Below are 27,429 nucleotides of genomic sequence, written 5' to 3'. Positions count from 1 at the left end.
ATGTGCCGCAAACTCGTGACCTGTGATGCGTAAGCCGTGTTCCATCTTCTTGAGGAAGAGCACCGTGCACGCATACAAATATTGCCAAACTTTTCTTGAAAGATTTTTTTTTAAATTTTCACTTGGACTGAATCCAGTGGCAATTATTGAAAGAAGACACAAAGAAGAAAAATCACGGCAGTTTTAAAGAATTGCCGTTGAGTATAGTTTTCCGTTTAAAAAATGAAGTATGACAGGAAGTCTGCGACGTCGCAAACCGAGTTACGTGATCGCCGACTTACACCGTTGATATGTGTGAATTGGTCTCTGAACTGACTTAACACGTCTCACCATGTAGACAAACAATAAAAAGTGAAATGGACGGGAAAGCGCAACGCTACAAGTTAATAATACTAAACTGTCATTTAAACCCTTATCTGCTCGGAAATTTCACCATTTTTGGATCCCAAGCAAGTACCCTATGCTCAATTTTCAGCCAAAGATGGCTCAGCCAATCGGCATTAGATTCCTAATTGTCCATACTCTCCCTCTAAAGTCCTCGTTGTAAAGTCCTGTAACTCAGTCGCGACCTGCACGAGTTGGCAACTTCGAGGCTCATCCACGTGCAATAATCGATATTTATGGAGGCGTGGAATCGATTATTAATAATGTTTTTAAATGGAAGGGAAACAATGCACCCAACTTGCGAAAGTCTTCACTATTCTGATGTTGAGGATGAGAGAACGGCAAGTCCGAGGACTTCGGTTTGCAGCTCCTTTTCGAGGATGGCGGTGACATGAGACATGATGAAGTTATAGAAATCGACGGCCAAAATTGGAAACTGCGTATCTCGGTTTGCAACGTTGCAGACATTCCGTCGTTTTACATTTTTAAATAGGAATTAACTGATCGACTTAACTCCTTTAAAATCTCCGCTATTTTTCGTCTCAATTTAAGGAATATTCCCCACTACAAACACCGTAATTGATGCACTTTACATTTTTCGAGTTTTCCATTTTCAAATTTTTCAAAACGCCTTGATAAATGAAATGATTTAAACTGGAAGCAATCAAATCTCATGATAGAAAAAAGGAAGCACAAGTAGTTTTGAACTTATCCCTCCAGTAAGAATTCAAAGTGAAGACAATACTTTGAACGTGTAAAAAGGCGTTGAATTTATTTTTAAAATTGATCCCTAATATAGGGTAAAATTTCAAACCTCTTTTCCTCGGCGTTTCCTTGATGTGACTTGGTTCCATCGTTAAACTCGGTTTGGATGGCTAATTACCTCTCTTTCAATTGGAATTCTTAAACTCTTTTTCTTATTTATTTATTTTTTATTGCAAATTATTAATTTGAGTTATAATATTAATCATCTGTAACATTTAAAATTGATTCCGTGCTGTTTCAAGGATTTACAATGCTTAAATAAAAATTCTTCGCAAAATTATGCAGTTACCGATAGAACGTACGTAAATACCATTTTGACAATCGAATTCGATTAAGAACATATTGAGAAGTAAAATCCAGTAGCATGATCTGTGTCATAATAACAAATCTGCTCATCAGAAGGGGCAATATATTTGCTCAGAGGGAAAAAATTTTTAAACAAAAAAAATCTCCTAAAATTCCCTAAAATTGATTACAAAATACGGTGAACATTGAAAATGTCGTGAACATTGAAGTAAAATATTTAATCCTTTAAACAACATTCACTTTAATAATGCAGGGGAAGAGGAAGGGAGAAGTGTAAATCCCCTCCCCCCCTGCTGACGTCTCCACTTTAAAAATCAAGAGCTTCCAAGGGTTGCCCAATTTTGTGAGTCACAAAAACTGTATCATCTGCCGCGAGGCATGGAGACTTGAACGCATGAGTAGAAAAGTAGTCGCACTGGAGAAAAACTCATTGGATCTAGAGTCGTGACTCTTAAAAACATCGGCAAGAAAAATACTCTTGATTCAATCGGATTTTTGCTTAAATCAAGAACCAAGCCTCTTAATTTGAGCGGATTTTCTTTTGATTTAAGCTTAAATCTGATTGAATCAAGAGTCCTTTTTCTTGTCAATGTTTTCAGGAGCCTGGACTCTAAATCCAATTTGTGTTTTTTTCCCCCAGCGTGTCTATCATCTGCCGCGAGGCATTGAGATTTGAACGCATGAGTAGAAAAGTAGTCGCCACTAATTGGATTGCATTTTGCAAAAAGGAACCACTAGCATTGCAATGACGCTAAGATTGTGCCACTTCATCTTTTGCAATAAAATTACGGAAATCGTGAAAAACTATGAAATTTAGATGGTAATTTTTGTCTTAAATTTACAGTTTCTAGCGTTTAAAATAGAAACTATTAATGGATAATCGGGTTTTTCCTCCAAGACAAAAGAAGTTGCACAATCTTAGTAACATTGCAATGCTAGTGGTTCCTTTTTGCAAAATGCAATCCAATTTTCCCAGCGCTCTTTAAATTCCGCAAACACTTGTAGTGCGGATAGTATCTGATTCGACGATCAGTCTCCGATAGTTCCCCCGTTGAAGAGCAATGGTGGCGCCGTTAACGTGACAACGGCGCATGGACCGTAACGTTTGAAGTATTGGCAGATGGAAGTGAAAGTAGCCGGCGAGTTACTTAAGAGTCTACACTCAACGCGCAGGCTCGGCCCCGCGACCCGAGAGCTGACCCCCAACCTTGGCCCTCGGACCTTTACTCCTCACTATCATAGTAACCCCCCCCCCCTCCCCTCGGTAGCCCTTCCCACAATCGTATGTGAGCGGGGGACCGCAAAAAGGAGCCAAATATCGTGGAAAATTGGAAATGGGGTGTGTTTGTTGGGGGTAGACACAATTTCATTTTTTTTTATTTTTAATTTTTTGTTGTTGTAATTGAGACACTGAATGCGAAAAGGGCACTCGGTTGCAGTGTTTCAGAATCTCCTCTAAAATTTCATTCATTGTGAGGACAGTGAATACATTCTTTTGATTACAAGTACAAATTTTACTGAATATTCCTTATGATTCTACAGTTCATTTTCCATGGAAAGAATTCTGGCAAAATTATCCATTAAATTCTTCTCCATGGGATTAATTAGCAATAGAGATTCTGAAAAACTGCAATCGAGAAGTGCCCTTTTCGCACCCAGTGCCTCAATTGGACGTATTTCTACCAAACAGAACTATGTGCATTAAGACATGAGCCCTGAGACCCATAAGAATATATGCATAACAGGGCTCAAGTCATAATGCACATAGTTCCGTTTGATAGAAATACGTCCAATTGCGGGAACGAAATTTCTGCACAAGCTAGGTCAAGTAGTTAAAGTAAACTCGTGAGTGAGTGAACCAAATTTTAAGCATTTTAATTACAATTCTATTTGACGCCTCAGGAACGAAGATGCCTGTAAAAAAGAGCACATTCCTTGTGCCCCTTATTGGCAACGCTATGATTTTATTGACGGTTCCTGATTGGACAATGGCGTAGCCGGGGGGGGGGGGGGGGAGTCCCCAATGACTGGAAATTTTTAAATAAAAAAGAGCATCTAGAGAGCAACGTTTCTTGGTGTACTTTTTTGGGAACGCCATGATTTATCAGTAGTGTTCTGAATGGACAGTTGTGTAGCCACAGGGTCCCCCATTGACTAGAATTTTTTGGAAACACGTGATTTCCCGTGATTCAAGGAATTTTTTACCTTTGAAAGAGTCCAACCCCATCAAAAATTCCTGGTAGCTTCATATTGCGTGGAATGGTACCCTCCTTTGAACATTTTCGTTCATGTTTCACGATCATTTTGGCAATATGTTCTTGCAAAGTTTGCATTTTTGATCATAAAAAAATACTAATACTTTGAAGTTCATCGATTGAAAGAACAACGTTAGTCGACTCCATCTTATATTCTCACCTACTTCTACTAATTGGCACAGTACCATCAGCTTACGCTATTCGGAGATGAACACTGTTGCAAACACCAAGACATAGCAATTGCTCATGGTACAGAGTTGCAAAATCTTTGAAAGTTTTGAAGAAAAAACCAACGAATGCCGAAAAGAGAGAAACTAATCTGCAAATGGGGACAAGAAAACGTCGCATCGGGAATCCCCCAAAAGAATCACGGCTTAGTTTTCCGTACATGTCGATTCCGCTGATCACAGAATCGTATTTCGATGGTAAAAAATATTGGCCAATTTTTTTAAAGTTATACGTCACACTGAGAAAAAATATCTGTCAAACCAATGCGGGCAGCACTATCTCTCTTAACGATCACCGGGAATGGAACAGTCAACAGAGAAACGCCATGAGAACATTCGAAAGTTGTCAAATTTCCTTCAATGAAATGTTCTTTTTTAAGCAGAGGTATGAATATTTTCCCTTGACGTTTTCAGACTCTGTAAATTAAATTGCGAATGAAATCCTGTAAAAATTGGGAGAAAAATTATCCACAAGTTTTCCAGGAGTTTCGTATTTCATCGATGGCAATTTGGCAACGGCTTGAAGATCATACGACGTTTCTCCGTATAACAAGGCAGTAGGACAGTCGTAGAAATTAGGCAGTCGGACGCGTCTTAAGTTTTTTCGCCAGTCTCAACCGATAGGACGTGATTATTTGACTAGCGCAGTTGACCCGTTGAGTCGTTGCACTAGTGGCGTGGCGTGCTTTGCGATACATAGATCGATCTGCCATTTAAACCTATGGAAAAGGATCGATAGACAGGGTGTACGCAACGAACGCCTTAATAATCGATTCTTTACCATAGCTTCAAATGGGGAAATATCGATTCCCCAGTGTGGCAGGACGTTTCACTCACCTTGATCGATGCCCCTTTCTCTTCACCTACGAGTGAGTGGGCGAGAGTTCGCTGCAGATGATAAGTTCAAGGCGTCCTTGAATCTAAGGTTTACGGCACCCGACGAAGGTGATTTTAGAGCAAATAAAAGGATGGGTTTATTTATTTTCATCCTCGTTCATCCCGAGCATCGGAGCTCTTGAGATCGGCGGGCCCTTGATGAGGAGTACAATTAACTCCAACCGCTGGAGTCAGACTGTCTAGCGAAGGCGGTATCACGGTTCACGGAGTCGAATGCAAGCATGGTAGCCAAATAGATGTATTATACAAATCAAAACTCCAGTTTTATAAGTAAAAACGCCGTATCTCCTAACAACATTTTCTTAATCGTACTCTGAAAATGCTGCTCTACGAAAAACTAACAAATATTCGTTCTTCGGTTTATCAAGTCAACTCCAACATACCATTAGGAGCTCAAAATGAAAAAATTCCACTTTATGGCACTTAGGTTTTCTTGTAATAGAGCAGTAATTGTGGAAGGAAAATGAAAAAATTTAGAATGGAGTTACGGCGTGTTTGCCAAGGACGGCTGCGGGCTGATTATTGCGATTGATAGACGAAGCGACAGGCAAAGAAGACAAAATAGAAATAAGCGATCTTATTGGTGGAAGCCGGTAGTTGCAATAGACAAGGGAGGTAGGTAATAGACTAACTAACGGCAACCCATGCGATACTCTATGGTTAATCCATCATGCTCTCCCTTTGTCTGAAGGAACCACCCGTTTCAACCAATAAGATAGCTCCATTTTCCCTTTGCCTTCTTTGTCAATAGCTTCGTCTATCGATTTCAATAAGCAGCCCGCAGTGAAGGAACAATCTCCATTGAAATATGGGCTCTGTTATGCATTATGTATTCTCATGGGTCTCAGGGCGCAAATCACAATGAGGATAGTCCTTTTTGACTTTAATACGTCCAGATTAAGTATTCATGCTGAAATGAATTAACTAAATGGATAACTTAAATCGAGAGGAACTAAATAGCAGGCAAATCCTAGAGCCATAGTTTAATTTAGATAAATTTATCAATATAGGTACATATATTGTTCATTTCGATTGCTAAACTCTGAGAGCACGCATCTTTCGCGAATTTCCTTAAGAATATAACATTCAACTTGCTCAAGTAGTCATCGTCTACGCAATGTAACGTTCATGTCCTTTTGCCCAAGGGGTTGAGCGTAGAATTAAATTTATTCAATTAACGCCAAGCTGGCTTTATTCGACTTAATTACCAAGCAAAATTTACCCACTAAATAGATAGGCTCTTTTTAAAGAGGTCAAAGGTCTTTTTTTAAAAAGGAATTATGTATGAAGTAGGTAAGGATGTTGTTTTTCTCTCTCTCCGTTTTAAGAGTCAATTCACATTTTCTTTTAAAACGTACAACAGATAGAATCTTTGTAAAAACGCCCAACTCAAATACGACGCACTGGGAAAAAAAACACATTGGATCTAGAGTCCAGACTCTTAAAAACATCGACAAGAGAAAATACTCTTGATTTAAGTTTAAATCAAGAACCAAGCCTTTTAATTTGAGCGAGTTTTTTTTTATTTAAGCTTAGATCTGCTGGAATCAAGAGTCCTTTTTCTTGTCGATGTTTTTAAGAGTCTGGACTCTGGATCCAATGTGTTTTTTTTTTTTTTTTTTTTTTTTTTTCCAGTGCGGAATAACACTAACAATTTTATCTCCTAATCTGGCAACCTCAAAGGCGAAACTAGCCGCTTTTCGTCACGATCCGGCATCAGCGGCAATCACCTAGATTTACCACCAGCATTTATCCGTGCAGTCGTGATCTTCTCCGCCGTCGTGATATTTACAATCGTCCAACGCCGTTCGCAGCACAGATGCTCCAGAGATGGGAATCTCGGATGTTTTCAGAGAGTCGCAGTCACTTCAGAGTCACACATAGATCTTTCGTAGATTAAGCCCCCACCGCTCCACCTCATTCAGAATACCGTTAGCGACAGTCCGACACCCAGAGAAAATGTTTACCTCACACTTCCTCGCCGTATTAAGAAAAATCCTCAGAGTTACCAACTTTCTCGATAGTAGATGGTCACCGGAAATCAACGGTAATTTTATATGCATTCGGTAATTTCATCGGGCCCCACCGAACACAGTAGGGGGAGGGGGAACACAGTAGGGGGTAGGGGGGAACACGTTAGGGAGGCACTCGAGGTTTTGTGTTCGGTGAAAATTGAAGCGCTAGATGCAAAAAGAGCATTTCTTGGTTGTGGTGTCCTAGGATTTCCGGATTTTTCGGAGACTTAAACGAAGGGTAAAGAAAAACAACCAACACTTGTTTACGGGAATGCATTATCTTCAGAAGGAATCCTAATTAGGGAGTAAGAGAACCAATTAGTATTTTTTGCAAAAAGGACTATAGGGGGCCACACCCATCTTCAGCGGAGACATCTTCGCGGTCCAACCCTCTTGAACGCTTCGGAGTGGTGTACACATTTGACTTCAAATGTGTCAATGATATGACCAGTGGCGTAGCGTGCTTTGCGATCTATCGATATTTCCCCATTTGAAGCTGTGGTAAATAATCGATTGTAAAGGCGATCGCTGCGAACACCTTGTTTATCGATACTTTTCCATAGGTTTAAATGGTCGATCAATCGATATATCGCAAAGCACGCCACGCCACTGGATATGATCAAGATGAGGGTGGAAAAAAGCATGATATGCCACAACCGATCCGATGGTATCGCCCGTTGTGTTTTTTCAAGTAACGAAACTTCCGTTAAAATTTGAGGCTGAGATTTAGCTTTAAAACTGTAGCATCATTTTTTGCCGGTCCATGAGATCCAGTTCGTTGAACTTGATTCTATATCTCGCGCGGTAGCTGATCAAGTCGGACAAAGTTTAATAGGAAAAATATCATGCATTTCCTAGAAAATCCATATCTTATATATTTTGCAGAATTTAAGAGCGTCAGAGGGCTTATACGGTAGTACTGCCGTGCTAAAGAAGAACGCCGTATCAATATTCGAGAGTTGCCAAATCTCTTCCCATAAAATGTTTTATTTTGAGAAGAGTTCCGCATATTTGTTCTCAAAATTTTCAAATAAGTTAGATCTGATCATAAATATCAGCCCTTGGGAAATTCAAAGAAAAATATTCACAGATTTCCCTGGAAATTCATATTTTATCAAAGAAAATTTGGCAACGTCTAAAGAACGTACAGCGTTTTTTTAGCACGGCAGTATAAGAGGAGGCGGCAACTACGTGTGCTCAGCTCCGACGAAGACGAGCCGCTTGCTCTCTTGCTCATAGCGTCGCTCCTCTGCCGAAAGGGCGTATCTCCATTCTCACATGAGCCCCGAGACTAATAGAGTTGTATGGAGTACAGGGCTCACTTGGGAATCGAGATATGCCCTTACGTCAGAAGAGCGACGATAGTCGATGAAGCGAGAGAAAGTGACGCCGATTAATCAGTTCCGATTCTGCGTTCAGCACTGAAATTACACAAAGGTACACCGACCGACCGAGGATGCTAACGCAGCATGCACCGGCGATAATGAAAACGAAAGAAGAAAATTGCAAAAATAATTTAGTGGCGCAGTTAACGACTTTTTAGACGGCGAGGCTTTTTAATGCTACCTTGTAGAGCAAGGTGACGGCTCACAAAATGCACACCGCATGACTAACAACGCGACACAAAAACACTGAACATGTGGCCCGGATACTGCAAGTAACACCCCCCCCCCCCCCCCACGGTGGTGATTCTCGTAAGTTGGCATTACTGTTCTTCCTCCATTTAATATGGAAACAATCGATTATTGATGAGGTAGCTTGCCTCACCTATAATATCGATATTTTTAGTAGGTATATTTAAATGGAGGAAAACCAGTGCTGCCAACTTGCAAAATTGCCACCGCTCCCTTCCCCTCCATCTTGCACTAAAGCGCTTGCATTGAAGCTCATATTGTGACCCTAATTATGATTTGATTTATCTCAACAACGTAAGCTTGGAAATTATGAGGTAACACTGAAACCTGCTTAGAACTTAAGCCAGATTTTTGACGAGAGGCTGCAAGTATCATCATCAGCTATAATTTAAATTACATTTTGTAGCTAGGAACTGAGAATTTTGGCTCAGTTTAGAAACAACGTATGTATCATTAATTTCTCTATGCACACGAGTGTTTTTACGGATGAGCCGGACATTTTTGTTCCCAGTTGCAAACTGTTGTCCATTTTAGAATCGCGAGACGATAGGATTCCCAGGAAGGTCAAGGAAAGGTCCCGTTTTTGGAGGTTCTTTGTGGGAAGTATGCTTCCTTTACTTAAGAAGATTAGAAGTAAAAGCTTTTATTAGTTACACACAATAGCTTACAAGTACTACTAGGATTGTTTTAGATAACTTGGAGAACTATGTCTAACAGAAATGTCTAATTCTTCCTCGTGAAATTTTTGAATGATGAAAATATTTTTCTTGTAAAAATTGTCTTTGGAACAATTAGAAAACAATTTATCAGATGTGGATCAGAGAATTCATACTACCTATGTATGTAATATTCCCTACATGTTTAATAAAAAAAATAAAAAAAAAAAAAAAAAAAAAAAAAAAAAATCGAAATTTTTTCAGAGAGAAATACTATGTACGTATATTACGTAAATATAAATAAATTACGTGGGTCCTCAGTGTCTCAAGGAGTTATTCCGGCTGTCATAATAAGAACTCTGATTGTTCCAAAGAAAATTTTAGGGGATGATACTAATGTATGTCGTGTGCTCCTTAATTCCATAACATTGTAAATAGCGTGCCTTTACTAAGAGTCCAGACATTTTAGGAAAAACTTGACACCTTAGGTACGTTAAATGGCGGATTGGAATTTTTCTTTTTAAAGCAAAGGCAACTCTGTAAATACCTACTTCAATGAATGATATTTATTTGTCTCCCTAAAAAATAAAATGAAATAAAATAAAATGGAGGCTGAGATTTTTAAACATTGCAAAAGAGGTACATGGTTTGTTAGTTTTGCCGTCGATTTAAGCTCTACTATTATGAGAGGAAACAACATGCAAAATCCCAGCAACGCCTGGCGGTATACTTACCAGGTTTGAATTAGAATTAGTTTTTTTAATCGGTGGCACCAAGAAGAACTAAACCCAGAGATGTCTCGTCTCTCATACAAAGGCACTCTATTTTAAAGACCCTTATGTAAATAATTCAGTATGCGGACAATGTGACTAGCTCTATGCGTGGAGTTACGTGGAACTGGAAGACAAACCCGTTGGGATAATCATCAGCCTCACAGATGGTAATTTACGAGCGGTGATGCAATGCCAAGACACAGGACTGGAGGCCAAAAGCAGAGGGACAGGGGGTCATTGGTCATCCCATTAGTGACGATCGAAGCAGTAAAACGTCTTGCATACCTCACTCAACTGTTCGTGGCTGGCCAGGAGGAAGCCGACGGCAGGGGCACCCGTCGAAAAATCGTGATGACAGGAGTAAAAATTTGTTCCTTCTCTACACAGCTGAAAGTCTGCTTGACCATTCTGTCGATTTCTATCAGGAAGGTCATTCAGGTAATTTGCTGGGCTTGAGATTAGAACAAAGTTTGGGAGTTTCTTCGCTCCTCTTCAACTCTCTACTCTTACTTCATCGAGGAGGCATGCCTCGTTTTCATCGTCCGGAGAAGCGAGCAGGATGCTCGTTCCAACTACGAACCTCTTCAAGAAGGAATTCGAGATTTCGCTCTTCAAACACAAGTACTCCGAGATATTTTCAGCCACCTCTTCAAGAACACAATCCTTACCCACCCATCGTACCAATTTATAGTTTTCATTATTTATTTCATTTATTCATTCGTAAAAAATGTATACCTCTTTAAAAAGGTGCAAAACTGATTGAGTTGCATGGTCAACTGCAGTGCTCCCATTTAATTTTACCAAAGATTCTGGAGTTCCTAGGATTATTTCCCATTCCAAAAGTTCCAAGGAAAATTCCGATTTTTTAAAAAGTTCCGGGTAAAACTTCCAAAATACGCTCGGATTTAGTTCCGGAAATCGTCAAATTTGACGTAAAAATCATCAAATTTGATAAAATAATCGGTGAAGATGACGAATAACCTCCCAATTCCGGCAAAATTCCGGGACTTTCGAAATTTCCGGGCAAAATCTGGAAAATGTTGAAAGTTCTAAAATTCGGAACTAGTTCCGGAAAATGGGAGCACTGACAGTTTTAACAGTTCTACTAAGTATTACTGAGTACTGAACTGTTAAAATTTGTGAAGTAAAATTCTGCGCCGGCGGAGTCTATATAGCGCCCACAAACCCCGGGTGACAAGAATGCGGAGCGGCATCTATTCTCTTTACGGAGTGACCTCCACTATTGCGGAGCGGAATCTACTCTTTCTGCGGAGTGTCATGTACTTTTATGACGCTAATTTCACTACGCATTCATATCACTCAGGAATTTTGGGTGCTAAATAGATTCTGGCACCGGATTACACTCCTCGATGTTTAACAGTGTATCAACGTTGATTAGACGTCTGAAAAGAACGTCAAGATCTTGAAATGAGAAGTAGGTATGACATTGTGGGATGAGAAGGAGAGAATCAAAAGTAAGAAACTTGAATGTACCTAAAATCAATGGCGTAAGGTAAAGGGAGGCGATTCTATTTTTTTCACGTAAACTGTCTTACCATTGTCTACCTTGAACCTGATGAGTTACTTTTAGTTTCAATCGATACCTTTCGAGTTGACCTCTAGAATGACCCTAAGATCAAAGCCTTAGCTGGCTTTAGTTTTTAAATTACAGAACCAATTAATTTTTGGAGAAGCCTATATGAACAGTTTAATTTTAGTCATAAAAATTACATTTTACGAATTTACATTCTGATAATATATTAGTATGATGTAATTATTAATAATCAGTATTCAAATATTTAGGTGTTCATTTTACATTGGAAGATCTGGTCCAATACAGTTAAAGTACAAGAAAGGACTAAAAAACAGAGATGCAAGTCTTTGCGTCTGCTCTATCTCAGCGAAAAATCGACGATTCTTGACTGAGCACGCATTGAAATCAAAAGTAGGGTACCATTGTTTTTTCTTATTTTAAGAATGATGAATGTAATTGTCACTTAATTTCTGGCTTTTTCCAATTATGTGCAATCCATGCTCACATTGTATAAATTTTATCAAAAATTCAGTAATTCGACGTTTCCCAAGCGAGGGAACGTATAACTCTATTCTATGGTTGCAAACTCGATTTAAACAATTCAATTTTTACAAGAATATACCTGGGCAATTTTTGTTGATAATTTTCCGATTTTTGCATAGATCATAGGAAATATCTGTGAAATTTTTCAGTTAGAAATGTCCAAGGGAAAAATGTAATTTGCAAAGGAAAATTTGGCAACATTGAAATGTAGTTATGTTCCTTCGTGAGGAAACTGACGAATTGTATGTGATGATCGTTGACTAGCTCGTAAACGTCTGCTTGGAATCATGGACTGATACTTTATTACATGGTCAGCTTTGAAAATAAGGATTTTCAACACTGTTAATTTGGCATTAAACTATAGAGACATATTTTTAGATATATTTACGCAGGGAATAATTATAAGTATGGAATTTTTCTCAAAATTTTGCAACTATTTTCATTTGGAATATGGAAGACTGAAAGTATGTATTGTTTGAATTTGAATGTGAGAAAAATATTACCTACCTGATGAAAGAATATGATTATTCTGGGAACTGCTAGTTTTACGCATCTTCATTTATGTATTATTATTTGTTTATTTCATTTTATTTATTTATTTTTTTGCAAAAGAGGGATTGCATAGGAACTTGACGATTTTACATACCACTGCACTGTGCGGTGTGGAAGGTACGCATTATATTTCCTCCTTGGTCACAACTCAAAACATACGATATATTTGTGAGATATTTTCCAATGAGCAGGTGTCTCCATGATGCATAGTTTTATAGAACGACTGCTTCATGGGCATGGGACCACTCCGAGCGACAGACAGAGTATAACCACACGAGCCTTCCAAGAGACTTAAACGCTGGAACAGAAAAGTAAGCGTTCTGTCTTTTTACTGGATTTAAAGTTAACGGGTTGAAAATGTTTGGTACACTCTCATTAATCTCATGTTAATCGTGGTCTTTTATCAACTCGCAACTAAGTTGTGTGCAATTGATATCACGGAGGTCAGACAATCGCGAATTTGAGGTTTGAGTACTCTTCCTTGTGGAAGATTTCGAGAGAAACACGACGGTGCCTCTGGTTTTCTCTGAAACAAACTCCAAAGCTCAAAAAGTGCTTTCAACATTGAGGCGTTAATGAAGGGAATCCTCCCCCTAAGAGTCCACCAAGCAAAGTTTCCGCGTTGATGACGGCGCAGAGATGCAACTATTCGTGCTTGATGGATGTCCGTGTTGCATCTGCAAAATTGAAGGCGCGATGGCGCGATGAACTCGCAATGATGAGATGTCGCTCAGATTTAGAAGAAATTTAAAAAAATAAAGCCCAATTACGTCTCTTCTATTTTCGGTTGTGTTGACACTCGATTTTTTTTCCTTTTCAATTTTTTATTCTTTCTTCAAAATATATTAATTGACCTGTACCTAAAGCTCGTATAAATCGACCCCGTAACTCTCTCAGAGGAGACAGGCGGGTCAATTTGATCCAGTTTGGGATTTCTAAGCATTGTGGTCAAAAAAATTCCCTGACACTAGATTTTTCAAATTTGATGTCTGATTCATTTTTACGATGTATTTATAGACCTATGTCTGAAATTCGTAGGTACCGGCCCCATATAAGCCGCTTATAGAAATCGTTTTCCACGTGAAATTTTCAGGACTTGAGAAGGCATCGCAATGCTTAAATTCGCACCTTGTCGAATGGTCCATTTGCTGAACCCACCAATGTTGGTGGATCCTGAAAGGAGGGAAGTGTTTCAAAAACAACCGTAAACACGGATAACGCGGTACTTAAAACGCGGACGAAAATAACATAACGAGGCATCAATGATACCGATCGGATTATCATCATTAGAATCGGGGCAATTACTCCATCGCATCGTGTCGGTGCTCAGGTGTCGGTTTTGAGAAACAAGCGCCGCGGCGCACAGTGGAGCAAGTCAATAAGAGAGGTCGGACAAAACTTTAAACTCTTATAATTCCATTTATACAAAACTTTGAAATTCTAAAAATGGTCCCATTGGGTTTCTCGTAAAATTTACTCCTAAAGACACCCCTTAAAATATCAAACAAGACGAAATAAACATCAAAATTTACAGTTTTAGTAAAAAATGTCATGTTCGACCTCTCTGATTGACTCGGACCACTGTGCGGCGCGGCGCCGGCGTCTTTGCTTTTCAGCATCGCAATGCTCCCGGTTAAATTGTTCCCGCCCCCCGCCCCTGCACCCACCCACTCCCCCGCGGAGCCCCCACCGCTGCGTTATTTTGTCACTTTCTCACGGCGAGCATGCCCGTGCATTCGGTGCAAACGCAGCTGGGCACCGCGGTGATTTCTCGTTGCCGCAAAACGGCGCTGACTCGCAACGCCTCGACCGAATTTTTGCAACATCCATAACTCACCACTCACCACCGGCACCGCCGCGGATCGCATGACTCAATGAAGGATGCGTCACGGTCCCCTTCGCTCGAATCCGTTCGTCGGACCATTAAGCTGTAACTGGACTGAAACTTCGGAAACTTCGGCCATAAAATCAAGCTCTTCAGTTGTACTTCGTTTTGCAATTTTTTTTTAGCTCCTCAGTTGTACTTCATTTTGCAATTTTTTTAAGCGCTCCGATAGGGATCGCTTTTTGATTTCAACCTGCCTCGAGAATTCTAGTATACCAGTCCTGGTAAAATGGTCCCGTGGGGACCCGCAGAGTTTCCATTGGAACCCGTGCGGGCCAACGAATGCCCACTACTGGCAATTCGCGATGGTTCCCATTGGGACCCATTGAAATTTCATGGATCTCATCGGGTCCCCATTGGAATTTCATGGATCCTATTGGGTCGCCATAGGTTCCTATCGGATGCCATGAACTGCCTATTGGTCCTCATTGAGATTTCGTAAGTCCTATTGGGCGCCCATAGGAACCTGATGGGTCCCTATTGGAATCTAATCGGTTCCTATGGGATCGTTTAACCAAGGAGGAAATGTTTTCAAATGGCGCACCAGTTCGACAACAAGATGGCGAAGGGGGACTAACAAATTTAGAATAGAATAATCTGTGATCATTTTATTTAATGTGTGTTCCTCTGGGTCGGGTTTCTTTATATTGGGCCAACTTTGGAGCTCCATGATAGCCTAAAACTGATGAACCATTCAGAGAGGGGTACAGAGGTGGCAATACTCTCCCGTATATAGATACTCTATAACTAACTTTTTCTATTGTATGATTTCACTTGTTTTCAAGCGTTTTTTTTTTCTTTTTTTTCATTCTTTATTTTGCAAAAACAAAAGCTCTAAATCAATTAAAATATTCCGCATGAAGAGTTTACAACCGTTCGCAAGATTGTTTCTTTATTTAGGTTAGGTCCCTCTTCGGGCAAACCTGACTGCCCGAATACGCGGTAAATTTGAAAAAGCTTGTTGCAAATACAAACTACGCATGCTGAGGAGTGAATTTCAGACTTTTTTGATGTGCCAGGCGTGATTTTTGAGCGAATTTTCCCATACATAATGTATTCAGTTGGTTGTATCTCTTGCTCGCAACAGACCCATTATGAAGCTCTCCGTAGCTAAAAATAAATGAGAGAAATTGTATCGGAGTGATGATTATGTTGTCTGTTCATTAATTGAAGGGGCTACTCTTAATGAAATTTATCACGATAAAAATTAAATAAGTCGTTATTTTTAGTTGCATTGAAAATTGGCTATCTCCCTCACACATCGATCTCATTTCGTTGATCGTCCGAAATTTACATATTGGTATTGACCACATGATGTAAAATATATTAACTTTATGGTAGCAAAAATCGGATTTTTATTGCATTTAATCACAAAGTAACTGCAATAAGATTTTTGTTGCACTTTGGTACATGGGTCCGCCCAGCTCACGGAATTAGGATACCCGAGAGAAGAATGGGAAATATTTCCCTTTATTTTAATTTTCAGAACTAAAAATGTATTACATTTTTTTAGTGAGGTTAAAATTCAATTTTTTTGTGAGTGTCCTCTCGACCTCTCGCTCCACTCTTCGCTTGGGGGAAGATAAGATGGACGGACTACTCTGCCGTGCTCAGCATTCAGACGTTGCAAAATTTCCTTTGATAAAACACGAATTTCCTGGTAGACTCATGAATATTTTCCCTCCAATTTTTCAGATAATTTTGTTCGCGATTTCTCCTAAAGTCCCTGAAAATTTCAAGGAAAAATATTCATATCTTTCCTCAAAAATTAAACATTTTATCGAAGGAAATTTGGCAACTCTCGAATGTTCATGCGGCGTTTTTCCTTAACACGGCAGCACTGCCTGGATTCAGAGGCTCAAAAATCCTTCTCGGCAGTAGCAGAAGTGTTGTGGTTTTATAAAGTTGGTATAGAATGCTATAAATTGTAATCCCTGTGTGAGTGTTCCAAGGGTGCTCATCTATTATTGTTTTATCGTATTTAATTGCCCGGTTTCAGTCAGTAAATTTTGTTGCAACAGTCGGAGATGGACTTTTTTCTGTCCGAGTCCATCATGCAGAGGTCATCTTCGCGAAGATTCGCACCTGCTCTTGACCGCAACTTTAGATTTATTTCCAGACGGAATTACTCGTTTACCGGTTAATTCAGTTTTAAGCTTACGCGAACTCGTCCTTTCAGTCATAAAATAGATACCTGTCCAAGGTTCTGCATACTTCTCAGGGTTGGCTCTTTAATTTAGCGAGAAATGCACTTTTCTTGTAGGTTTCGTTCATTTCTCCTTCAAAAATAAGTATTCCTTTAGGTGCGATCTTGTTGACATAGGGCCCTTAGAGTCTCAGGAGCTCCCGCAGCTGGAGAACCAATCGTAAAGACATGGCTATGATCTCCCGATAAAAATATATCGGTAGCCACAGAGCAAAACCACGTAACTCTGTTGCCGCGTTTCAAAATTTTTCGTTCCTATTTTATTTTTTCGAGAAATAACAACTCAACTTTATAGCTTGAAAATGATACGGAATATTTTACTAGCAGCGAAGGAAAAACAAGGATGTTTTCAAGAAGTTCAGTTTACTAGTCTTTCCATGGGGAAAAAAGTATGACAGGCAGTCTACAACGTCGCAAACGAGGATACGTGGTTTCGCACTTCTGCAATCGATATAGGTTCTCTGCAGTGCTGAGGAAGAACACCGTATAAGCCTTCAGAGGTTGCCAAATTTCCTTGGATAAATCATGGATTTTCTGAAAAAATGAACATTTTTCTTTCGATTTTTCAGAGTTTTGTGAGCAATTCAATCTGAAGTGTCTGAAAATTTCAAGGAAGCATTTTCATAACTTTCTTTAAAAATAAATATTTTTAAGAGGGACTTTGGCAACGTTTGAATGCTCATACGGCGCATCTTTACCGGCGGCTGGAGCCAATCAGAGACAAAGAAGCAGAGGCCAATCAGAAATTGATTCCACATGTCTCAATTCTCTCTGTGAAGGGACTCTACCTCAGTGATGCGCTCCCAAACTCGTCCTTTGAATTATAAAATAGACGCTGGTCCAAGGTCACGGACATGACCTCTAATTTTGACAGATATACAAGAGAGATCCGTGCTTTAAAATTTGATAGCACTTGCCCGACGATCCCCCAAATACGACCATACTCGCGAATAACCTTGCTACCGGAGCTTTCGCAAGTTCAAGCCAGGCACGATGATGCGATTCTAAAATGGGTCACGCGGTCAGTATCTATTTATTGGGAGGTGGATACGTTTTCGCACAGGCTACGCGCACATCTGTCTGGCAATGAACATACTCTTCTCTTAGAGCCACGTGGCGGGCTGTGCCTCCTTGCAGCCGTGCTTCGAAGCATAAGCTGAAAAGCCTCTGGACAGGGGGAAAAAAGTCGCCCGATTAAAATTTTTCCACAGCGGCATTGCGTAGTCAGTAGGGAAACATTACCGGTCTCGTCCTGATTTCTAGTGTTTATCTGCGGTATTCGATTGTCTGCGATATTCGATTATCCGTGATATTCGATTATCTGTGATATTCAATTATCCGCGGTATTCGATTATCCGCGGTATTCGATTATCCGCGGTATTCGATTATCTGCGATATTCGATATCTGTGATATTTGATTATCCGCGATATTCTATATCTGCGATATTCGATTATCCGCGATATTCGATATCCGCGATATTCGATTATCCGCGATATTCGATTATCCGCGATATTCGATTATCCGCAATATTCGATTATCCGCGATACCTCCGGTCCCAATCATCGCGGATACTTAATTGAGACTCTGCTGTGCTAAGTCGCGTATTGACGCTGAGTCTACTAAATAAACGTATCTTAGTTTTCAACGTTGCAGATTTTCAATAGCTAACGTTCCTCTGGAGGTAATTGAACTGAATTGGGCAGGAGGGAACCAGGTAAAATTTTTCGCAGGAAAAAATGAGTTCGGAGTACCTTAGACAGCAACCAGCCGCGTTTCTCCGATAAAACATTTAAAGTCAAGAAAATTAATTTGATTTTGAAAAGAGACGTCGAGTCTTATCTTTAAGTCTCAAGTCTACTTAAGATCTTAAGCCTTTAAGATTAAGTCTTATGGAGGAAAAAAACTGCTGCTTCGGTCTTAAGTCTTTAAGATTAAGTCGTATGGAGGAATAAAACTGCTACTTTGTGGCGGAAAAGCATCGGTAAAGAAAATGTATCATATTTTTAGCATGAGTCTATGCAGGGTTACAACAGTGAACGATTTTCGATCGTCACAGTATTCCCCTTTCTTAATTATGAATTTGTGATAATGCTATAAAAAGAATAAACCAATGATCCTATTCTCCACAATTACTGACGCGTTGAAATGAGGATGAGGAAATTCTGCGCATCCATTGGATGCTGCCGTACTAAGGATAAACACCGTATGAAAATTCGAGAGTTGCAAAATTTCCATCAATAAAGCATGTATTTTTGACGATACTTATGCACATTTTTCCTTGAAATTTTCAAATATTTTAGATTCAACTGTATAAAATGTTGTCCGAAAATTTCGGGGAGAATTATGCACAAATTCCCCAGTAAAATCGGTTATTATCGAAGAAAAATTTGCAACGTCTGAGGGCTCATGCAGCGTTCCTCCTTCGCGCGGCAGAATGGATCTTGCTCATCGTGTACTTTTATTCTAGATTCTCTGGACTGAGCAGAGCGAGCTTAGTATTCAGGATCCGTAGATTCCGAATAGTCGAGCCGCAGAGAGAGAATTCGACCAGAATACCAATGTCACCGAAATGTTTGAGCAATTAGGTTGCGGTTTAGGACCACCAAACGACAAACTCAGCCCTATTTGACTGTCAATGATGTAATTGCGGTTGCATAAGGACCCCTTTACCTGAGCATTGAACGGCAAACGTGAGATGAACTGAATGTAAGCCAAATTACCGGCATTTCGAAACTTCCGAGTGCACCTATCTCGTTATCAGTTGACTTGCATTTTGCAATTAGGAACTAAAATTTCTGGCTCATGTTAAAAACTGCATATATGCCGTAAGTTTTTTTTATGCAGGTAGGTGCCTTCATGGATGAGCCTGAAATTGTAGTTCCTAAATGTAGTTCGTTATGGACTGATTCGGTGACAGTGTCCCAGGTCTTTCCGCGAGGGTATTTGGACTACATTATGCAATTAGGTACTTTAATTTCTTGCTCAGTTTATAAAAAACAATTGTGTCATTAGTTTACCCATTGAGAAAGGTGCATTTATCTATGAGCCAAAAATTATAGTTCCTTATTGCAAAATATAGCCCATTTCACGTCTCTAGAGTGTTACAGGATAAGAAAGATCGGGAGCAGGTAAAATTTGACTGCTCTTTGAAAGTGTACTGAAATTCAAACGGGCATCATCCGGATTGCTTTTGAACGATTAGATATGATTATTCCGAGCAAATAAGTAATAAAAACAGAAATAAAAAGAACGTTGCAGAGACATGTACCTATGAATACATTATCAAAGTTGCTATGATTGCGGGCTAAAAATTACCCTCCTCGAACTTGCGGTGCGAGTATTTGGTGCATCTTTACACTCAGGATGGCAACCCAATAGGGATTTCAATTATTTCTCGGCATTTTTTGTTTTATTTTTTCTGAAAAGAGGAGAAAGGAGTCTTAAAAGGTTTAAGGACATACGCGAGGAAGATTGATCACTGTTAGAGCCTTTTAGTCCATTTAGGTTAGGTGATTTCTTATATATCTGACTGGGGAAACCTTTTTGCAGGCGATTAAAATAAAGGGTGCCGGCGAGCGCGAGAAAACTGAAAATTCGGACTGCGCGAATTTCGCCTTCACCTATATCAAGCTTCACTCAGTCGGCTTCATCTCCTGTGCGAAACGGACCTATTCTGAAGATCTCATGCTCTTTCTTAATACAACACAGTGGAGCGTCTCTAATCGTAAACGCCCTTGGGGAAAGGGACCTTAGTCCATCGTGAGGAAATACAAAATTCAGGTAAAATGTCAAATATTTTTTTACGATAAGATGTTATTTCCGTTTCATATGTGGTTTATGGCAGTCAAGCGCAAGAATTCTTACCTTTGACTTCGTATTTTCGCCATAAACCTCATGAGGGTACCAAAAGCGGCAAAACTGCCGTGCTAAGAAATAACGTCATATGAACCTGTAGATATTGCCAAATACCCTGTGAGGGATTCTACGGGTTGATTATTGAAATCAATAGACAAAGCTATAGACGAAGGAGACGATTAGGGGAAAATAGAGCGACCCTATCGGTTGAATCAGGTGGTCGTTATGTACTAAGAGGGGAGTGACGCACTAACTATAGGGATGGTCCATTGTGGTTGCTTTAGCTGGTCCAGTACTTACCTCATTTGTCTACTGCAACCATCCGCTGCCACCGCAACAGGATCGCTCTATTTCCCATTTGTCTCCTCTGATGTCTATCTCTGTGTTCTTTTTCTATCAATTTCAATTAGCAGCAGGAAAAAGTAATGAGAGACTAATCCATTGCATTGCCTGCAGACTAAATATCAAACAACTGATAGACAAAGCGATAGACAACGAAGGAAAATAGAGCAATAACACTGGTCGAAACGAGTGGCTGTTCCTAAGGGGGAAAACGATATAATATCTTTAGGGTCTAATGTAATTGTCATAACTTACTTTATTACTACCTTGTCCATCGCAACCACCTACTGCCACTAACAGGATCGCTCCAATTTCCCTTAGTCTTCTTTGTCAATCACTTTAAGGATAAATTTCAAGAATCAGCCCGCAGCACTGCAATGCTGAAGGCAAAACTAATCTGGCTCTTGTTTAAAAACAAACTTCTTTCCTTATCGTTAGTTATTACTTTCTCGTAAGACAATCGATGATTGACGGCTCATATATAGCAATCCTCCTGAAAGCCCTCCTTCGTCCATTTTAACCACTCGCTGTCACCAACAGCATAGGTCCAATTTCCCTTGGTCTTCTTTGTCTATAGTTTTGTCTATCAATATTAGTTATCAGTGGTGCCCATATCCCCTGAAAACCTTTGAATCCATATGAGTTCCCCCCTAATCGTAAGTTATTCACCCCCCTCACCCAGGGGTCCGAAGGGTGTGGAATACTCCCAATCGACGGAGGGTTCGGGGGGCTTCCCCATAGGAAAAGTTGACATTTTTATATTGTTTGGGGCAATTTAAAGTTATAAAGTAATAAACTAAATAACGGAAAGTGACAAGACACTCTAAGGCTAGTCCACGATTTTTCTGTAGCAAGCATCCGCTTCAATCAGTAGGATCGCTCCAGTTTTCCTTCGTCCTTTTTGTCTATAGCTTTGTCTATCGGTTCCGAGACTCAGCTCGCGGTGAGTAGAGTCCCTTTATACCCAGAGTTACGACAAATCGATTATCAGCTGACTGACAGCCGGCCTTGGCTGGCCATGGAGGCCGAAACGAGTGCACCCAAACGAACGATATTGGGGGATAAGGATCAGGAATCCTGCGATGTCTGTCACACAGAAACAACAACATCAACAAATTGATCAATTAAAAAGAAAATGAGATTGGTTTGTGAATAATTTCTTAATCTATTTTCATTTTGGACCGATGGCAATAACAATTTACTCTTGATAAACCACAATTAGGTAATATTTTCATTATTCTTGCTCACATACGAGGTACCGCCATCTTGGTGCACTCGTTTCGGCCTCCATGAGCGAGAACCAATCAGAATTGGATTTTTTTTTAGGCCACTTTCAGCCCAACCCTGGCCCAACCAAAAGTGAGTTGTCGTAACTCTGGGTATAAAGGGACTCTAGCGGTGAGAAGTGGGAGCCGCGGGAGGATGAGCGACGCCATCGGGTGATGCTAGCATGAAATCATGAGCGATAAGTGCCCCTGGGGCGTCCGTCTCCCGTGGTGGCGTCGCTCATCGGGCGTCCCGACCCGGTCAGCGTGCCGGCGGCGGCGGCGGCGGCGGCGGCGGCGGCGCGGCGCGGTGTGTCCGGTCGCAACTTTCGCCGTCCGTCGACTTCCTGCGTCTGGCCGACCGGGCCGCCGGGGCTGGGGCCGGGCCTGGAACGGGTGATAAACTCCGTCCGACTTGGACGCAACCGGTGCATCGGGCTCGGGTGTTACAGGCCGCGCCCGCGTAACTCAACTTCGGATCCCGCACCGGAGCACAGAGCAAACGAGACGTTACCGAAGAGACCGCAGTAAGAGCGCTGCATTACCTGCGGACTGATTATTGACATTTATAGACAAAGTTATAGACAAAGTATGTCGAAAGTCCTCGATTGGGTTCCTCCTGGGAGAAGACGCAGAGGGCGCCCAATGAAAGGTTGGAGGGAGGGAATTGAAGCAGAAATGTTAAGGTGCTCAATGCCCCAAGATTTGTGGTTTGAAAGAGAGCAGTGGGGGTTAGGAGTCGTAGAGCGCGAGGGAGTGCTGTAAAGCGACTTATATGTGGGTATAGACAAAGTTATAGACAAAGCAATAGGAAAAGCGATAGACGAAGTGGTAGGTACGTAAGACAAAGAGGAAATAGAGCAATCTTACGGGTTGAAACGGGTGGGTTTCGGCAAATGGAGTCAAGACAATTTGGCTCTAGAAGTGTACGGGCGGAAAATTTTACTAAACGCATCATCTAGACCGAGTTTAATAGAAACGCACTGAGTTGCATTTTGGGAGAAAATGACTTGAGACTTTTTAGAGTAGTTTTGATTTCAACAAGTCGTAGATTTTCCTCCGTCAAAACGTCAAGGTCAAAAACTAAAAAATTGTACGTGAAAATCGTCGTTAAACTTTGTCCTTTGAAGTGAGTGTCATGGAAGCATAAGACTTCAAATATCCTCTTCTGAGTTCAATTTGAATCAAACGTTCGATCTTACGAACCGAAATTTCGCTTTGACAAACCAAGCGGTTCGATGTGAATGCAACATGAAACTTTCTTATCAACTATCGGTATACCTTCGGTTCAAAAATGTCTGATGCTCCTTCTTTTAGTACGGTTATGTCTATTCTTTTGCACATACATCATGTGAAAAGCCCAAGTAAAACCGCTAGTGCACGTTGTTTATCCAGGTATAGCCGCGGTTGACTTTCATACCCTTTCGTTTAAGTCTCCGAAGGTACGTCTGTTTTATATAATTATGCATACTAAGGGCGAGTTCTTCTCGAATCCCCACCAAGTTACATCATGCCAGCAACTCTTTAGCCTTGAGTAAAGTAAGAAGGAGAGGAAGAGAAAGAGGAAGAAAACAAAGAAGAAGAAGGAGAAGAGGAAAAGGAAAAAAAAGAATGGGGATGACATTAAAACTTTGAAATAGACCAAAATTTGTCCAGAGGTAAAAGGCGCAAAACCACGAAAAAACCGGAGTGCCCATATGAGGAGAGTACGGACACGTAGATTTGAGCCTAGGGACTAAAAGGGCAGCCAACCTATGAAATCAAATTATCCAGAATTATTTATTATCACAATAATTGTTACGACTCGTCGTCTGTGAACTGTGAAGCACCTACTTGACTTAGTTTTTGCATAAATGTTCTCATTTTTGCGGAAGGACGCTCCTTCACGTACATTCTTGGCTATTGTGGTTTGATGTTGAATCTGAGGATTGGCAGCGACATCTTTCTAGTCTTTTTCGTGTAGGAAGGCAGAGATGCAGAAATTTCTTGACCCTGTCATTTTTCGAATTGGCCTCCTCATTGTAAAAACTATCTTTTGCTCAACAATTTCAAAAATATACACGCTAGCACGCGTTGTTTATCCATCCAGATCCGTAGCCGCGGTTGACTTTCATACCCTTTCGTTAAAGTCTCCCAAGGTATACGCCCGCTTTACAGGTGCAAACTAAGGGCGAGTTCTTCTCGAATTCCCACCAAGTTACATCAAGCCAGCGAATCTTTAGCCTTGAGTTTTTAGCCTTTACTTTTTAGTATTTTGGGCTTTTACTTTTTTCGGAAAGACGCTCATTTATGTACATTCAAGGCCATCTTGGTTTGATATTTGAATCTGAAGATTGGCAGTGGCATTTTCATGAAGTTTTTTGTGTTAGAGGGTTGTCTGCCCTTTTAGGCTCCAAGAGCTGAATATTTCCGCATGTCCGCTCTCTCCTCATTTAGGTATACCCTAAAGTACACCATTGGATCTGCGGGCTGATTGTTGAAATTGATAGACAACGCGATAGACAAAGCAAATTTAGGGAGTATGGAGGGATCCTGTTGGTTGAAATGGGTGGTCCTTATAGACTAAGGGGGTAAATGATAGACTAACTATCGGGTCTCTCGTGGGTTGCCGTTAGTTTGTCTATTACCTGTGTCTTTTGTCCATTGCAACCACCCGCTTCCACCAATAGGATCACTGGTAAAAAAAACCTCTTGGACCAATGCCGCGGTGCATTGACTTAAGAGTGCAGTTTCTTGTCGCCGGATTTAAGAGTCTTGAACTCTTGTTTCAAGCGGATTTTGCATTGATTCAAGCGGATTTTGCATTGATTCAAGCGGATTTTGCATTGATTCAAGCGGATTTTGCATTGAAACAAGAGTCCAGACTCTTAAATCCGGCGACAAGAAACTGCGCTCTTGAACCAAGAGGTTTTTTTTTTACCAGTGATCCCTCCATATCCTTCTTGTCTTCTTTGTCTATTGCTATGTCTATCAGTTTCAACAATCGCCCGCTGGATTGCTCACTTTTAACCCGGTGAACTGATAAAAATTACCGAAGACGATCCCTTTAACCTATTGAGATCTGCGGTAGAGCACTGGGTGCCCCGGGAGCGGAGGCTCAGGTGTCGTGGGTCGTAGGTCGGGGTCGGAGGTAATCAGTTTAGCAACGGACATCATTTGCATGCAGTCGACGAACGACCTCGCGCACCGGCGAGCACAGTTGCCGCGCTCGCCGTGGAAATCGCCCCGTTTCCCGCGTTCCCGGCCGGAAAGTCCGGTTGACACGGCCGCGTCGCAGCAACAGCTGTTACCGGTGGAGCAGTAAAGGCGGTCGCACCCGCAGCGGTACAATGGTGATGAAAATTATAATTGATACTTATCAAGACGACGACCGGCTCAAAGCTCCTTTTTCGCTTGGCTCTTCTTTCTGAGCTCCATTCGGGTCAAGGCTTTTCATCGGATCTTTTTCTTACCATCCCGGTGGTGTTCCAGCGTTTGCGCGGCCTTCTAGAATCTTCTTTGAATTGCAGTTTTTTCCCCGTAAAGGGAGGGATTATGGTTATCTATGCCGCTTTGTGATTGGTCGTACCGTTATCGGTAGCTTCATCGTTGAAATGGTGCGCTCAGGCGAATTTTCGCGGCTGGAATCGGTTAGGCTTTTGGATGGATGAATGTTGTATCACTGTTGGAATTTGGACCAAGAATTCGGATCAAGAATCAAGTAGACCGATGATAGAATTTACCAAACTTCTGGTAAGATTTACCATTAGCTACTTTTTTCTTCGGGGTATATACTCATTTTTTCTCTGTTCAACTCGGTCCGTATAAGATGCAACCTACGAAAAAGCAGAATACCAATACACCACTATAGGGAAAGTATGGGACACTGCGGGTTGTATTCCCTACGATAACAGACAAATTTTCGCGAGTGGATTCCGTCGAGTTTTTGATCCACTGCCAACTTCGTTGTGACAAAACAAGACAACTTCAGAGGGAGGGTCGAGAATTTAGGATATGATCGTCATTGCTGCGAGAATGAAAGTCAAATGTTGTAAGCGCACTGTCACACAGTGGATCGAGTCAATAGGAAAGGTCAGACACGATGATATTGTAGGGTAAAGATAACCAGACATCTGGTAGCATTCATCATAATTCGGGTGAATGTGATTAGAGTGACGGTATTTATTGCTACCATGGAGTCGGTTGATAATTACCATATCACAGTCGCTCAAACCATACTTTTTTTCAGTAATACACGTGCAATATCATGCATGGGGTAGTGCAGGTTTGCAGCACATGGCACGTGCCAAGCATGAATTGAGAGCACCTACCCTCTTGCATCGTGAAATTAGAGGTGGGTTTGTCGTTTTTGAAATTCGCAGAAACATAATATTTCGCCTCTGCTAAGCTCGGTTCACATCGTGTATCACATTTTAGAAGCTCGTATGAATCAGCGCGTCCACATATTATGGCACTGGGTATATCCGAAAGGAATAATCGTAACTCTTTATCATGGGGTGAACTTACGTGTAACCTACCATCAAACGATGGAGCAAGGCTTTGCATAACGAAAAAACAGGGCATGGAGCAATTTTTGAAGCCACAAAATGACACTAACACTCTGAACTGCGCTGCTGTACTGAGTGAAGACTACGTATAATCACTCGAACGCCGCTCAATTTCTTCCGGTAAAAGATTAAATTCCAAGAAAACTTACAGCTATTTTTCTTTGAATTTTTCACGGTATTTTATGCGCTGTTGAATATGTCGAATCCGAAAATTTTGAGGATAGATATTCATAGCTTCTCTGGAAAATAAATCTTTTATCGAAAGAAATCAGGCAACATTCGAAAACTCTTACGACGTTCTTCCCCGGACGGGAGTGTAGTAAATATAGCTTAAGATTTTGAATAGCGCGAAGAACAATCATGGTTCGTTGGAAATGCGTTGGACGTTTGAAGCTCAATGGCTCACTATTATTATGCTAATGAAGCGTGTCTGGAGATTGTAATTCTTTCACGCCTGACGCGTGTTTTTAAGAGAAAATTAGCGTCCTCAACTTAATTCAGAGCCCAAAGGAGAAATTTCAACTACTAATAATGAGATCATAGACAAAACCACTACTTACACTGGTCAAAAAAGTTAGATTATTTTTGAATTTTCCTCTAAACTGCGTATGCTATTATTTGGACGCTGAGATTTGGTGTCAGAGAAAAACAACTTCAGCCGAAATTGTTGAAGGAAAACTTGCACCAGTATATTAATTGGTGCCGTTAGTTAACACCGATGTATTTTAAATGTTAGTGCATGCGTGCAATTAAAGCCTCAGTGGACTGAAAAGGTAAAAGGCATTTT

At 40.8% G+C, this 27,429-nt stretch overlaps 1 protein-coding gene across 1 annotated transcript in view; it reads left to right on the top strand.

Annotated features, from left to right (window-relative positions):
- LOC109039988 (chorion peroxidase) overlaps positions 1 to 27,429 on the top strand; it is a 65,281-nt gene that overhangs the window by 9,509 nt on the left and 28,343 nt on the right. The window contains exon 2 of the mRNA XM_072297348.1: positions 20,183 to 20,413. The gene's annotated coding sequence lies outside the window, so the exon portion shown is untranslated. The remainder of the gene's footprint in view (positions 1 to 20,182; positions 20,414 to 27,429) is intronic.

The sequence above is a fragment of the Bemisia tabaci genome, chromosome 2, assembly GCF_918797505.1.
Source record: "Bemisia tabaci chromosome 2, PGI_BMITA_v3".
Taxonomy (NCBI): domain Eukaryota; kingdom Metazoa; phylum Arthropoda; class Insecta; order Hemiptera; family Aleyrodidae; genus Bemisia; species Bemisia tabaci.
This window is presented reverse-complemented; position numbering and strand designations above follow the sequence as displayed.